General features: G+C 36.2%; 1 protein-coding gene and 1 long non-coding RNA gene across 11 annotated transcripts in view; one reads left to right on the forward strand and one right to left on the reverse strand.

The window, feature by feature from the left end:
* PCLO (piccolo presynaptic cytomatrix protein) overlaps positions 1–15,769 on the forward strand; it is a 426,447-nt gene that overhangs the window by 245,359 nt on the left and 165,319 nt on the right. The window lies entirely within an intron of this gene.
* LOC147583287 (uncharacterized) lies at positions 5,640–8,116 on the reverse strand. The gene is made up of 2 exons (XR_015248052.1): positions 7,992–8,116; positions 5,640–6,033 (listed from the first exon to the last, which is right to left on the reverse strand). It is a non-coding gene; the product is annotated as an uncharacterized LOC147583287 (long non-coding RNA).

Below are 15,769 nucleotides of genomic sequence, written 5' to 3' on the forward strand. Positions count from 1 at the left end.
AGAAGCTTTTTATCTTCATGAGGTCCCAATAGTTCATTTTTGCTTTTAATTCCCTTGCCTTTGGGGATGTGTCATGTAAGAAATTCCTGCAGCTGAGGTCAGAGAGGTTTTTTCCTGCTTTCTCCTCTACGGTTTTCATGGTTTCCTGTCTCACATTCAGGTCCTTTATCCATTTTGAGTTTGTTTTTGTGAATGGTGTAAGAAAGTGGTCTAGTTTCATCCTTCTGCATGTTGCTGTCCAGTTCTCCCAGCACCATTTGTTAAAGAGACTGTCTTTTTTCCATTGGATGTTCTTTCCTGCTTTGTTAAAGATTAATTGGCCATACTTTTTTGGGTCTAATTCTGGGGTTTCTATTCTATTCCATTGGTCTGTGTGTCTGTTATTGTGCCAATACCATGCTGTCTTGATGATTACAGCTTTGTAGTAGAGGCTAAAGTCTGGGATTGCGATGCCTCCCGCTTTGGTCTTCTTCTTCAAAATTACTTTGTCTATTTGGGGTCTTTTGTGGTTCCATACAAATTTTAGGATTGCTTGTTCTAGCTTCAAGAAGAATACTGGTGCAATTTTGGTTGGGATTGCATTGAATGTGTAGATAGCTTTGGGTAGTATTGACATTTTAACAATATTTATTCTTCTAATCCATGAGCACGGAATGTTTTTCCATTTCTTAATATCTTCTTCAATTTCTTTCATAAGCTTTCTATAGTTTTCAGCATACAGGTCGTTTACATCTTTGGTTAGGTTTATTCCTAGGTATTTTATGCTTCTTGGTGCAATTGTGAATGGGATCAGTTTCTTTATTTGTCTTTCTGTTGCTTCATTATCACTGTATAAGAATAAAACTGATTTCTGTACATTGATTTTGTATCCTGCGACTTTACTGAATTCATGTATCAGTTCCAGTAGACTTTTGGTGAAGTCTATCAGGTTTTCCAAGTATAATATAATGTCATCTGCAAAAAGTGAAAGCTTGACTTCATCTTTGCCAATTTGGATACCTTTGATTTCCTTTTGTTGTCGGATTGCTGATGCTAGCACTTCCAACACTATGTTAAACAACAGCGGTAAGAGTGGACTTCACTATCGTGTTCCTGACCTCAGTGGGAAAGCTCTCAGTTATTCCCCATTGAGTATGATATTAGCTGTGGGCTTTTCATAAATGGCTTTTATGATGTTTAACTATGTTCCTTCTATCCCGACGTTCTCAAGGATTTTTATTAAGAAAGGATGCTGAATTTTGTCAAATGCTTTTTTTGCAATTCACAGGATCATATGATTCTTATCTTTTCTTTTATCAATGTGATATATCACATTGATTAATTTGTGAATGTTGAACCAGCCCTGCAGCCCAGGAATGAATCCCACTTGATCATGGTGAATAATTCTTATATGCTGTTGAATTTGATTTGCTAGTATCTTATTGAGAATTTTTGCATCCGTATTCATCAAGGATATTGGCCTGTAGTTCTCTTTCTTTGCTGGGTCTCTGTCTGATTTTGGAATCAAAGTAATACTGGCTTCATAGAATGAGTCTGGAAGTTTTCCTCCCCTTTCTGTTTTTTGGAATACCTTGAGAAGAATAGGTATTATCTCTGCTTTAAATGTCTGGTAGAATTCCCCTGGGAAGCCATCTGGTCCTGGACTCTTATTTGTTGGGAGATTTTTGATGACTGATTCAATTTCTTTGCTGGTTATGGCTCTGTTCAAGTTTTCTATTTCTTCCTGTTTGAGTTTTGGAAGTGTGTGGGTGCTTAGGAATTTGTCCATTTCTCCCAGGTTGCCCAGTTTGTTGGCATACAATTTTTCATAGTATTCCCTGATAATTGCTTGTATTTCTGAGGGATTGGTTGTAATAATTCCATTTTCATTCATGATTTTATTTATTTGGGTCATCTCCTTTTTCTTTTTGAGAAGCCTGGCTAGAGGTTTACCAATTTTGTTTATGTTTTCAAAAAACCAACTCTTGGTTTCATTGATCTGCTCTACAGGTTTTTTAGATTCTATATTGTTTATTTCTGCTCTGATCTTTATTATTTCTCTTCTGCTGGGTCTGGAGTGTCTTTGCAGTTCTGCTTCTGTTTCCTTTAGATGTGCTGTTAGATTTTGTATTTGGGATTTTTCCTGTTTCTTGAGATAGGCCTGGATTGCAATGTATTTTCCTCTCAGGACTGCCTTTGCTGCATCCCAAAGTGTTTGGATTGTTTTATTTTCATAATCATTTTTTTCCATATATTTTCTAATTTCTTCTCTAGTTGCCTGGTTGACTCATTCTTTCTTTAGTAGGGTGTTCTTTAACCTCCATGCTTTTGGAGGTTTTCCAGACTTTTTCCTGTGGTTGATTTCAAGCTTCATAGCATTGTGGTCTGAAAGTGTGCATGGTATGATCTCAATTCTTTTATACTTATGAAGGGCTGTTTTGTGACCCAGTATGTGATCTATCTTGGAGAATGTTCCATGTGAACTCGAGAAGAAAGTATATTCTGTTCCTTTGGAATGCAGAGTTCTAAATATATCTATCAAGTCCATCTGATCCAATGTATCATTCAGGGCCCTTGTTTCTTTATTGACCGTGTGTCTAGATGATCTATCCATTGTTGGAAGTGGAGTATTAAAGTCCCCTGCAATTACCACATCCTTATCAATAAGGTTGCTTATGTTTGTGATTGTTTTATATATTTGAGGGCTCCTATATTCGGCTATAGACATTTATAATTGTTAGCTCTTCCTGATGGATGGACCCTGTGATTATTATATAATGCCCTTCTTCATTTCTTGTTACAGCCTTTAATTTAAAGTCGTTTGTCTGATATAAGTATTGCTACTCCAGCTTTCTTTTGACTTCCGGTAACATGATAGATAGTTCTCCATCCCTCACTATCAATCTGAAGGTGTCCTCAGGTCTAATATGAGTCTCTTATAGACAGCAAATAGGTGAGTCTTGTTTTTTGAATCCATTCTGGTACCCTATGTCTTTTGGTTGGAACATTTAGTCCATTTACATTCAGTGTTATTATCGAAAGAAATGGGTTTAGAGTCATTGTGATGTCTGTAGGTTTCATGCTTGTAGTGATGTCTCTGGTACTTTGTGGTCCTTGCAACATTTCACTCACAGAATCCCCCTTGGATCTCTTGTAGGGCTGGTTTAGTGGTGATGAATTTCTTCAGTTTTTGTTTGTTTGGGAAGTCCTTTATCTCTCCTATTCTGAATGACAGACTTGCTGGATAAAGGATTCTCAGCTGCATATTTTTTCTGTTCATCACATTGAAGATTTCCTGCCATTCCTTTCTGGCCTGCCAAGTTTCAGTAGATAGGTCTGCCACTAGTCTTATGGGTCTCCCTTTATATGTTAGAGCATGTTTATCCCTAGCTGCTTTCAGAATTTTCTTTTTATCCTTGTATTTTGCCAGGTTCACTGTGATATGTCATGCAGAAGATCGATTCAAGTTATGTCTGAAGGGAGTTCTCTGTGCCTCTTGGGTTTCAATGCCTTTTACCTTCCCCAGATCAGGGAAGTATGCCACTATGATTTGTTCAAGTACACCTTCAGCTCCTTTCTCCCTCTCTTCCTCTTCTGGAATTCCTATTATATGGATATTGTTCTGTTTCATTGCATCACTTAGTTCTCTAATTCTCCCCTCATACTCCTGGATTTTTTTATCTCTTTTTCTCAGCTTCTTCTTTTTCCATAATTTTATCTTCTAATTCATGTATTCTCTCCTCTGCCTCTCCAATCCTAGCTGTGGTCACCTCCATTTTATTTTGCATCTCATTTATAGCATTTTTTAGCTCCTCTTTACTATTTCTTAGTCCCTTGATCTCTGTAGCAATAGATTCTCTGCTGCCCTCTATACTTTTTGCAAGCCCAGTGATTAATTTTATGACTATTATTCTAAATTCTTGTTCCATTATATTAAATCATTTTTGATCAATTCATTAGCTGTTGCTACTTCCTGGAGTTTCTTTTGAGGAGAATTCTTCCGTTTTGTCATTTTGGATAGTCCCTGGGATGGGGCAGAACTGCAGGGCACTTCCCCTGTGCTGTCTGAAGTAACTTGTTTTGGTGGGCAGGGCTGCAGTCAGACCCGATGCCTGTCCCCAGCCCACCGCTGGGGCCACAGTCAGACTGGTGTGTACCTTCTCTTCCCCCCTCTCAGGGGCAGGACTCACTGTGGAGTGGTGTGGCCCCTGTCTGGGCTACTTGCACACTGCCAGGCTTGTGGTTCTGCTTTGATGGGATCTGGCATATTAGCCAGGGTGGATCTGCAAGGTGCACAGGGGCAGGAGGGGCAGGCTCAGCTCGCTTTGCTGTCAGTGGTCTCCTGCAGGAGGGACCCTGCAGCAACCGGGGGGGAGGCAGACCCATGGGAAGGATGAATCCACATAAGCACAGCGCTGGGTGTTTGCGTGGTACAAGCAAGTTCAATGACAGAACTGGTTCCCTTTGGGATTTCTGCTGGGGAATGGAAGAGGGAGATGGTGCTTTTCAGGGCCTTTGTTCCCCGCCAAGCTGAGCTCTGTCTTCTGGGGCTCAAGAACTCTCCCTCCGTGTCCTCTCGCCCTCCTGCTCTCTGAGCAGAGCTGTTGACTTTTAACATTCCACATGTTAAGTCCTAATGGCTGTCAGAACACACTCCATCCGGCCCCTCCACTTTTGCAAGCCAGATTTCGGGGCCCTGCCTTGCGGGGTGCGTTCCCCCACCACCATCCTGGCTCCCTCCTGCCAGTCTGTGTAGTACTCACGACCTCTCCGCCCTTCCTACCCTCTTCCATGGTCCTCTCATCTACACTTGGCTCTGGAGAGTCCATTCTGCTGGTCTTCTGGTATTATCTGGGTTATTTAGGCAGGTGTGGGTGGAATCTAATTGATCAGCAGGATGAGGTGAGCCCAGCGTCCTACACCGCCATCTTCTTCTTTAGTTCTAGGTTTTTGGTCCTCTCTTTTCTCTTTGTGAGTCTAGTTAAAATTTTGCCTACTCTCCTGATCTTTACAAAGAACCCATTTTTGATGTTGATTCTATTTTGTTACATGTGCTCTATCTCTACTCTAAACTTTATTAAGTTTTCTTTTTCCAGCTCTAGATTTAGCTTGTTCTTTTCAGAGTTCCTTAGATGTCAAGTTAGATTATTGATTTGAGATCTTTTTTTTTCTTTTTAATGTATGCATTGCAGCTATAAATTTTTCTTTAAGAATTGCTTTTACTGGATCTCATGCTTTGGCATCTTGTTTTTATTTTCATTCATCTTAAAATATTTTCTAATTTCCTCTCATTCCTTTTGGAATTCATTTCTTGTTCAAAAGTATATTGTTAATTTTTACATATTTGTGACTTTTTTTTTTTTTTTTTTTAGTTTTCCTTTATTGATTTCTATCTTCATTTCATTGTGGTCAGAATAAATACTTTGTATCATTTCTATAACTTTAACACTGCAGAGGATTGCAGTCTAAGATATGGTCTATTTGGAGAATATTTCAAGTACACTTGAGAAAGTGTGTATTTTAATGTTGTTGGGTGAAATGTTCTATATGTGTCTATTAGGTAGATCTGATAGGCTTAAGATTTTTCAAGTCTCCTATATCCTAGTTGATTTTCTATCTAGATATTGTATGTGAACTGGAATTTGAGCTGTGAGTATACAGTAAGCAAAAAACACAGTACTTTATTACTAAATGATAACAGTCTCTTTCTTCTATAAGCATTCCCCTCTTTGCATTAAGATTTTTGTTACATGCCAAAGTCCGAAAAAAGTTGATTCTGTCAGCTTGCCAACTTAATGGCTGACTTTATGATATCAAGTCAATCCAGTCATAGCATAGGATTTTAGTTTACAATTTGCCCTGTCTTAATTGAAATCAAATTTCATTTTTAGTATAAGGATAATAAGAATAATTGAGAGTTTACCCATTTCATTTTTGGCTTCATGGGAAGAAGTAAATTCCATTAAACTTGTTTTTTTGCAGTTATGAATCTTTAACATTCAAAACAAGTATGGCATATATGTTGGGGAGCTTTTCTTTTTTCTATTTTTTTCTCTAGAAGACAATATTTAGTTATACAACCACATTTGATCTTTAAAATAAGAGGAATTATAATATTAGCAACTACCATTTAGTGAGTATTTCATATCCAAGTAACTACTAAGTACTTGCAACAAATAAGCTTGTTTTATCTTATATCAAATCAATGAGTTATAGGTATTTGAACTTCAACTGACAGTGAAAATCTGAGAAAAAGAAGACTAACTTGTTTAAGGTCATACTGAACAAGTTGCATGTCATGATTAATTGAGTTTCTGAGTCTAATTTTTTTAAATATACCAGGCCTCTTTCTGGTCATTATATGGTCTTACCTACTCCCCCCTCCCCCTGCAATGAATCATTATTAGATTAGATTAGATAGTGAAATCCATAGATCTTAACAAAAATATTTTATAAATTAATTATTAATATTTCCCCCCTAGGGAAAAAATGAAGCAGGTAGACAGAGGTAGATATAAATCTAGAGATCGGGAGTTTGTAGGCAACATAGCATATAATTTTTTTTTTCCAGACATATTCCATAGTTGTTGGAAGCTTTGACTCTATCATACTGTAGAATAGAAAAGCTAACTGAAATTTTGAAAGCTTATAATTTAATATTAGAACACATACTTGTCAAGTATTTCATAAGTTTAAGAAAGCAATCATTATATGACTTATATTTTATAATAAGTAAAAATGAACATTTTCAGGCTGAATCACTATACTACCATTAAATTAAATCTGTGTTACATTTATCTCAGCATTTTGGTTGCCAATCTACATAGATAAATAATTAGATTATTTGAGGTAGAAATGGATAAGTATATGAATGGATCCATTCATAGCTTAATTTAATTGATATACTAACATGAGTTTTGTTTATAATATTTACCTTGCTAAAAGTGCATTATTTGCTTAAAATCTTTCAAGAAAAACAAACCCAACTAAAGGAATTTCAGTCATTAAATTTATGAATGAAAATCATTAGCTACCTATGAATGTCACAAGGAGTTTCAGTGCCTTTGAATGACCATTATAAAATCTGGTCATCTCTATGCAATACCTAAATAATTTTGCTCATGAATATAATGAGAGTACTTTGTAAAATTACCATTTTAATATTTCATATGCAAAGACAACTCACAGTAGTAGCTACTTTCTAAGAAATGTCATGCTCTTAATTGGTCAGTGAGGTGAATATGTGGAATGATTTCAGAGGGGTACTGGACAAGTACATGACAACACATGATATGCCATCATTAGCTTTATTTCTCTGAGTAATGAAGAACCCACCCCTCCCAGCAACCTATTAAAGTTTCTGTGTGCCTAAGATGGACCCAATTTTAAACTTTTCTGAGAAAAAAATTCACTCATATATAAAGAATCACCAAAAGATCAAGCCAAGGATCATTTGGCCTTGGCCTTATTTTGACAAGATAAGACCTCAGAATTTAGATTTCTCATGTGATCTTCAAGTACAAATCATTATATATTTTTGTGTGTATTTAAAAGGCATAATTCTTCAATGTCAACATTTAAAATATATCACAGTTTTGTAAAGTTATTGGGAATATTTTTGTTATTTCTTATATATCCAGAATGTAAAAAAAAAAAAAAAAAAAAAGAAAGAAAGAAAAGAAACAACCTGGGCCTCTCATAAGTGCCACTAAGCCCTGTATTTGTTAATTTACCCATGCATATAAGGTGAGGCTGTGAGGGCTGGAAACCATTCAGGTGATAGAAAGGTTTAAAAAGCTATTTTCTTAAATGCTTGTTCTTTCTCTAAGTACCCAGTGTGAGGAACACTTAAAATAATTTTCACTGAAAAATCTAACATTCTAGAAAATTGAAACCCTCAGGATACATTTAAAAAGGTAAAGCTGCTAAGATTTAACCTTTTCCCTTGGTGTTTAACAACCTATAAATTATCATTATTTCTTGAAGCACGTTAAAGACCAGTCCAGTCTCACCTGGTAGGAAGGAAGGAAGATGGAAGGAATAACCCAGAGAGCGTCCTGCCAACTCTGTCCTGAGTCATTCTTGGCTTGTGAATCAGGGCTTTAGATCATAACCCCAAAAGGCAAGGTGAAACCAAACAGCGAAGAATTTGTACATGTAACACATCCTCTCTGGGGACAACTTGTCAGAGTGGATGTTTAAAGAATGTGAGACTGAACCATTGGAAAGATAAACAGGCATATATTCAGGTGCTCAGCAATGTAGAAAAGTCAATTAATCATCTTATTTATTGCTGTGTGACAAATTACTCCAAAATTTATTTAAAAAAAAAAAAAGTAGGCAAGAAAACAAAATGAACCTGTTTGTTTTTCTCTCCAAGAATACATTTGCACCAACAGTATAATCCAGCATGTTTTATCTGGAAGCATAACTGTTATGGGTTCCATTTGTGTGTAATAAACTGATATCTCCCCATCAAAAGTCCTGATACATCCTGAGTAATTTCCCAATCTGTGAGGATGATGATCTAATACCTGGCTTCCTGTATTTACCTTCTAAAAGCTCATCCCAGTGCTTATTACTTTTCGGACATATTGTCTATACTTTCCTACAATTGTTCTCTGACCTGAAGTTAGCTGAAAATTATCTAACTTAGACATCACACATATACTATCATGTCAACTCTCTATCTCAGTGCTTGCTCACCTAAGTTTACCTCTGTTGTACTCCACTGGAATTTCTCCTTTGTTTGTTTATCAGCCTTCCTATCTCTGCCATTCTCAATCCAAGCCTTGTCACAGAAGCAGCCCTCTTGCCATCTGTCTAATCTCTTCCCCAACCCCGGCAAGGAATTTGCCCTGAATGAATCTAAATATATGCCTCCTTTTCTGAATTTGGCTTATTGAGCACATCCAGAGGAAGACATGTTTACAGGAATATTGAAATAAAAGTCAGAGCCTGCTACCTCAATCAGACCCTCCCAGTGCCAAAACCTGCAAGATTTAAATACTCCTCTTCCTTTCTGATAGTAGATAATCATAGTAGATAAATATACTTTCTACATCACAGGGAAGGCACAAGCTTATGACAACCTTCAGCCATCAAATGTATAATCATGTTACGTCCTTTCACAGTATCCTTGACTCTGCCCTCTTCCGTATCTTTCACGTGCAGTCCGTCCTAAAGTTCAATTTATGTTATGTTGCTGACAGCTCCTCAAATGATTCACAGTCATTGCTATATTCTGGTATTTATGCCTTTGTGGAATCCCCTCTGTATGAGTACGGGCTGCACTTAATAACTTGCTTCTAATGAACAGAACATGGGCGGGGGGGGGGGTGGGGGGTGGAAATGGGACGTCACTTCCAAGATGCGGTTACACAATACTGTTACTCCCATCTCACTCGCACTGTCTCTGGCATGAGCTGCTTGCTTGCTTTGATGAAGCAGAAGCTGCCAGGTTGTGAGCTTCTCCGCAGAAGCCACCATGGAAAGGAGCAAGGGAGGCTGAGAAGGAACGGAGACCCCCAGTCCAACAGCTCCCTAGTAAATGCCAGCACCCCCCCTGATGTGGGAAGTAGATTTTTCCCTACTCAGGCCCTCCTGTCATACCGGAGCCTCACCTGGCAACCTGATTGCATCCCATGGGAAACCCTGAGCAGAAAAACAGCTAAGCCACGACCTACAGAATATGTTTGGTAACAAGTGGTGTTTCTAAGCCACTAGATTTTGAAAGGATTCGTTATGCAGAAATACGTAACTATTATCTAAAATGCTTTATTTAGAGCATGATTCTGGAGCCAGACTGCTCAAAACTCCTCATTTCCTCAATTTGCATACTGTCTGCCACCTTCCAGCGGTGTGAACTGGGGGAAGTTGATTAACTTCACTATGACTAAATGTCCTCACTTATAACCTGGCGATAATAATAGTGTCTACCTTTTAAGATCACTGTAAGCTGAAATGAGTTAATAAAAGTGAAACCCTAAGAACAAAGTCTAAAATTCTTTGTATTCTATGTACTATTAATGTCCCTTAGTATCCCATGACGACCCTGCTACCACTCTGGTATCAAAGGTGCATTTTTTTTTTTTTTTAAACCACTGAAACAGCTCTTAAGTTGTTTTCCTCGTTTCATCTTCATTCTCATCGTATTCATTCTGCACTGCAGCCCAATAGAGCTTTTCATATGTACACTTCACCGGGCAGGTTATTTCTCTGCAGTAAGCTTTTCATTGAAGTTATGTTGTATTTAGAAACAATCAGTGTGGCTCACAGGGACCTGCCCACCTTTCTAGACCCATCTCTCGACATCCTCTCCCCTGCATCTGTACTCTAAACCAGTTTAGCTTAATGAATATCCCTCATCCTCACCTGACTCTGGGCCTGTATATGTGCAGTACCTTCTCTGATTGCCCACATGTCATGAGGCATAGCACATTTATAATTAATATTTTACATATAGTGTTTGTATTTCTCTCTCACGTGAGAGGGGCCATATGGCTCATGTTCATTACTGTTTTCCCAAGGTCAAAAGCAATGCTTGAATAATACAGTAGTAGCTGCTCAACAGATATTAGCAGAATGAATGGTGGCCTGGACTAATGCAAAGACTTGGCTTCGGAAGTAAAAATGTAAGGAAAGATACAGGTAAGTGTTAGAAATAATGTAGAACTGGCAAAGCCTTTAAATTCCTTTAAATTCTATGAAAGAGAGATACACAGCAATAATGTTAACATGGGCTGTCCATTAAAATACAAACCTTACGTTATAAAATATATGCTGTCTGTGAAAAACATTTTTTATATAAAAAATATGGCTAGTTACAACAGTCACATAAATATATACAAATACATGCATATACACAAATATAACAAGTAGAAAAAGAAAGCAGAGATTTTTTTTCAAAATAGCATTTTGTAGGTAAAAACAGTACTCTTTCAATTGCTGTATCCAATGCTCTTGCCTTGACCTTATTTTTAGTAATTTCTCTGTCACCTCCCAAACTGTTCTTCTTTCTTCCCTTCCAGACATTGAGTTTTTCTACGTCTATCCCTTTCTCTGTAACCACACCTTCTGTTTTTCTTCTCTCCTAACTCTACTCCATACAGTTTTGATTTTTGCCATCTTCCCCTTTCCCATGAGAAAGACTTTCATGGAAACACAACAAAAATTTGCATAATAAATATATTACGAACACCTTTGTGTCGAAACTCCATCAGTAAGATTGTAAAAAGAGCCACAAGACTTGTAGAGTGTCCTTAGACTTGAAGTATCATGACCTAAGAGCAAATAACCTAGTAACTATAGTTTCACATAGGTGTTATCTTAGTATATTTGGGAAACGAAGTAGACTGGAAGTCTGAGACCAAGGATATGGTCTTGTGGGTAAGAAATTATCTACCACAGAAACCAGAATTCATGCATTTGACTTTAGGCTTTTTCTACTATTTGTAGTAGTAAAATTTGGCCAAAACTACCTCCTAATAAATACATATTATGGTGTCATTTCTGTACATAGGCTCTCCTTGTCTATATAATGAAGTATAAACTTAACATGACATTCAAGGCCCTACATGGTCTGATACAACACTCTCTAGCTTCATCTCCAGGTACTGTTTTCTCCCTCCACATATACATGTTTCAACACGATACACTAGACTTTGTAGGCCCTGGGACATAACATGCAACCATATTTTAAACCTTTCACATGGGTTCTGCTGCCAAGAGATTACTCCTCTATAGACCTTACGGTTTCCTTCTTACCATTTAAAACTACTCCACAAGTTGTCTCCTCAGAGGCCTCTAGAGAGAGAGTTATATGAGATACAAACTCCTCCCTCTGCCCTCTCTAAGAACCACATATAAGCCTTTATTATAAAATTTATCATATCAAATCACAGCATGTGGTCAAATGTCTCTATTATTTTTCTAAGCTCTAAAAGCTTCCTAAAGGCAGAAATGATACCAGGATCTTTATGTTATCATGGCCTAGCATAGAACATGGCACATAATATGGACTTAGTAAAAATATTTATTGGATAGATGGACAGGGGACCAAAACCTAGAAGTCGCCAATCCCAAACAATCAAAGTACGCATTCAGTGTTAGACTCCTCCAAAATGTCTCCTGCTCATGTCATAAAATAATAGTAATTTCTTGAACATATTTTCTAGAAATTTGGGAAATATATACACTGTTTAGAGAATGAAGATTGATAGTTTGAAAAACCAGATGAGTATTAAGTTTCATGGAAATTGAAAATAAATTTTGGATTGATAGTTTGCTTACTTTCTTTTCATTTCCATAATGATTTGCTTCTTCCAAACTTTAAATGTACTGTTTATTGATGTATCAGGTATGAGTGCATTATTTTAATACATGTTTCTTATTTATCTTATGTGGTAATGTAGAAACCTGCATTGTAGATTATTTTAATTTTAAAATATTCTGAATTTTATATAAATTGCATTGTACTTAATCTTGACCATTGACATTAGGCCAACATGGAGTTAAGTCTCAGCTCTGCCATTTATTAGTCATAGCTCTGCAAGTTTGGCCAAGTTATATAATATCTTTAAAGTTATAAATACCTGAAACTTGAAATTAATATAGTTTCTAAGAAAGATGTGTCTGAAATGTAATAAAATTATATATAAAGCTCTTAATGCTCACTACATAGTAAGTTTTGATATATTTTAGGTCTTAATGTTTTAGTTTTTACTGTTGAAACAGGATGCTATCCCTACCTAAAGCATGTTGTTTATATAAATGTTTTGTCCATTTACTCTTTTTTCTTGTATGTCTTTAATCATTTCCCCTCCCCTCCTCCTGAACCTCAGACGATATCTTGGTTAAGTTTTTTCTCCCTAAAGAAAACTGTGCCTCACAACTCCCACCCCCAAACCACTACCTGTGTCCTTCTTGGTCACCAAGCTGTGACGAGTCCATGCACCCTCACTGCTTTACCTTGGACCATTTATTTTTAACCTAGTATAATCACCATAGGAACTGGTTTTCACAGTATCACCAGTGACTTTTTAACTGACAAATCAAAAGATGTGTCTATATCTGCCTCTTTATAGCACCTGTATAGTATGTTATGGACAGCCAATTATATCTTGGTTCTATCACCTGTGCTTCCTGTATCTTTCGGTTGCCCCATTTCAGAATCATCTCACTTTTGTTCCTAAGCCTGTGTCTAGAAAATTCTTGTTACATGTGCCAATTAACTTTATTACATCATTTTTTACTAATTTCATTTATCTTTTATTATTTTTCATTTTCCCAGGAGTTTCTTACATACTTTTCCTAGTTGTCATAAATTTTGTATATGGGAACACTTTACAAAAATAAGTAAAACAGTATCTACTTCCAGAAGAATATATCCACTTAATAGATAAATTAGTTAACAAAGATATTGTTCTTTTATTCAAATGTTGACTTAAATATAGTAAATGTTTTCTTTCTAATCATAATACTATGTGACATAGATTAAAAGAGAAATTGGAAACCTGTATATGCTTGTCAATGATACTCTTTCTAAATGATAAATGTTGTCATTTAAAAAAAAAAAAAGAAAGTTCCCCTGGCCTTCTCAGCTTACCCATAAAGAAATAATATAATGCTAACTGAAATAATCATCTCATTTATATGAATACTTTTTATATAGCCATACATGAAAACATATATACATATATAAATTTCAGTTGTGAGGTTTAGCAGTTGTTTAGGGTTGAAAAGTAAATTTAGATCACACCCCCCCCCCCCCCGTTTTAATGCGTAAAGCACACAAACTATGGCATCGTGTTTAGCCATAGCTTTCACATGTTTTGGACTTTGTATATTCTAGTTGCAAATATGGTATGCACTTGAAGCTAGATATAAGATACTTATGATATAGTATGTTGGAAGGGTATGTTAGTGTAAAGGATGCAATATAAATCCGTGTTGAAGAGATATTAATTATCATGTATAAAGCTTCAGTGCAGTTTGGGAGACTATGATGAGAAGAAGGAATACACAAGATGGGTAGATGAGTTTTTACTAGATCCTCAAAATCCAGGCAAAATGATTTGAATAATATTAGAGGACTTTGCAGGGGAAAAATGGATTCACACACTGAATGTTGTCTCTCAGAGGTAGCTTGGAGAACTGTTTTCATGGTCCCTTTAAGAAATGGTATAACTCTAGACAGACAAAGCCTAAAAATGTAAAAAGCTGGGTAGATAAGCAGAGTATTCTGGAAAAGAATGAACACCTCTTAGTGATAGAGTAATAATAAACAAATTGATAAAAAGAATACCAGTTTCATTATAAAAGAGAAGGGTTTATCTACTTCAAACCTACCCGTATGATATAAATATTGAAAATAATAGCTGAAATAGCGCAAAGGCATTGTACAATCAGTCCTAACTTTCGTGTGGTCCCAAATCTGTCACTTGACTATAATAAGTTTCAGATAAAATTTTCACTAAAACACTCTAAGTAAAACACTCCTCTGAGGAGATTTGTGACAAAACGTGATTATTCCTCTTGAACTTTATATAGTATGTCGTGGTTGAATAAAGCAGTTGCTAGTCTGAAAAAAAAAAAAAAAAAAGAAAGAGCCCTACATATTACAGCCACTATACTGAACTATATCAAAGGACCATAGGAACAAAATATACTTTGTTCCTTTCCCTGGAATACAGCCATCTGATTTAATGTTAGGAAAGAAAAAAAAAAAAAAAAAAGAGGGAGGAAAGGAGAGAAGGAGAGAGAACAAATACATATACATACAAACATACATACAAAAACATGCCCACCCTAAAAAACTTCTTAAGAGGGCTTTGAAAAATACTCTAGATGGATTTTAGAAAAGAAAAGAAATTAATCTCTTTGGGACATTGCAGAAAATGTAAGACAATAAGTGCTGCGCCGACTGACATCTGTAATGCTTCTGTCCAGTGAGGTAGAAACTAGTTTTCTGCATGGCTGCTCAGCCCAAGAGCAATGACTTTCAGCAAGAAAACAACACAAACTGGGACAAGAGGTACATTATAAGGAGAGGCTTAAAGATGTCTGATGAAATATTGAGTGCCATTTTCACAGTATAATTGGAAAACAGTTTTGTACTACTAGATTGAGAAATAACTTGTAAGTGTCTGATTTTAAATATGTTCTGTTACTTCGTTTTTACTCTCCCGTTAATACAGTCTTGTAGTTGGGTTTTTCCCTTCTTTCTTGTTAATGGGTTATTACAACAATAAGGAGAAAACTACTTTTTAAAGACAATTCCAATTACATTTACAAATGGTCAGTTCTGTCCCGTGGCAGTCGAGATTCAAGTCTTCCTTGCTAAACATGTCTATAAACTTTCAATAATTCACTGATACTCTCATGACGGTCATGATACTGCCTCTTTAGAGTTTTGATTCATGGAAATGGTTGGTAAACTATTCTAAAGTACTCTAGTTGAAGAAATGGGATAGCTTTATTTTGTATGTGCCACGCCTTGTGCCCTGTTGCAAGGCCTAATGGATTTTAAATGTTTTATCAGTTTTTAAAGTATTTTTCCATGAGTGATAGAATTTATCATTTTATCTTTCACAAGTTACTCTTCTGTTAGCTTTTATTTTTCTTGTCTATCTTCAAATAGTAAAAATTCTTTACTTACTGACTTGTTAAGTAGAGGATCTTATAAGATGTTAGGCTTTCACTAGAAAATTATGCTTATCTGTATCAAAATAACTTATTTATCCATAAATCTATGTGGAAGTATACTGTTTGGAAGTGAATCCACATCAAC

This window comes from Puma concolor, chromosome A2, assembly GCF_028749965.1.
Source record: "Puma concolor isolate L17-30 chromosome A2, mPumCon1.1.hap2, whole genome shotgun sequence".
NCBI lineage: Eukaryota > Metazoa > Chordata > Mammalia > Carnivora > Felidae > Puma > Puma concolor.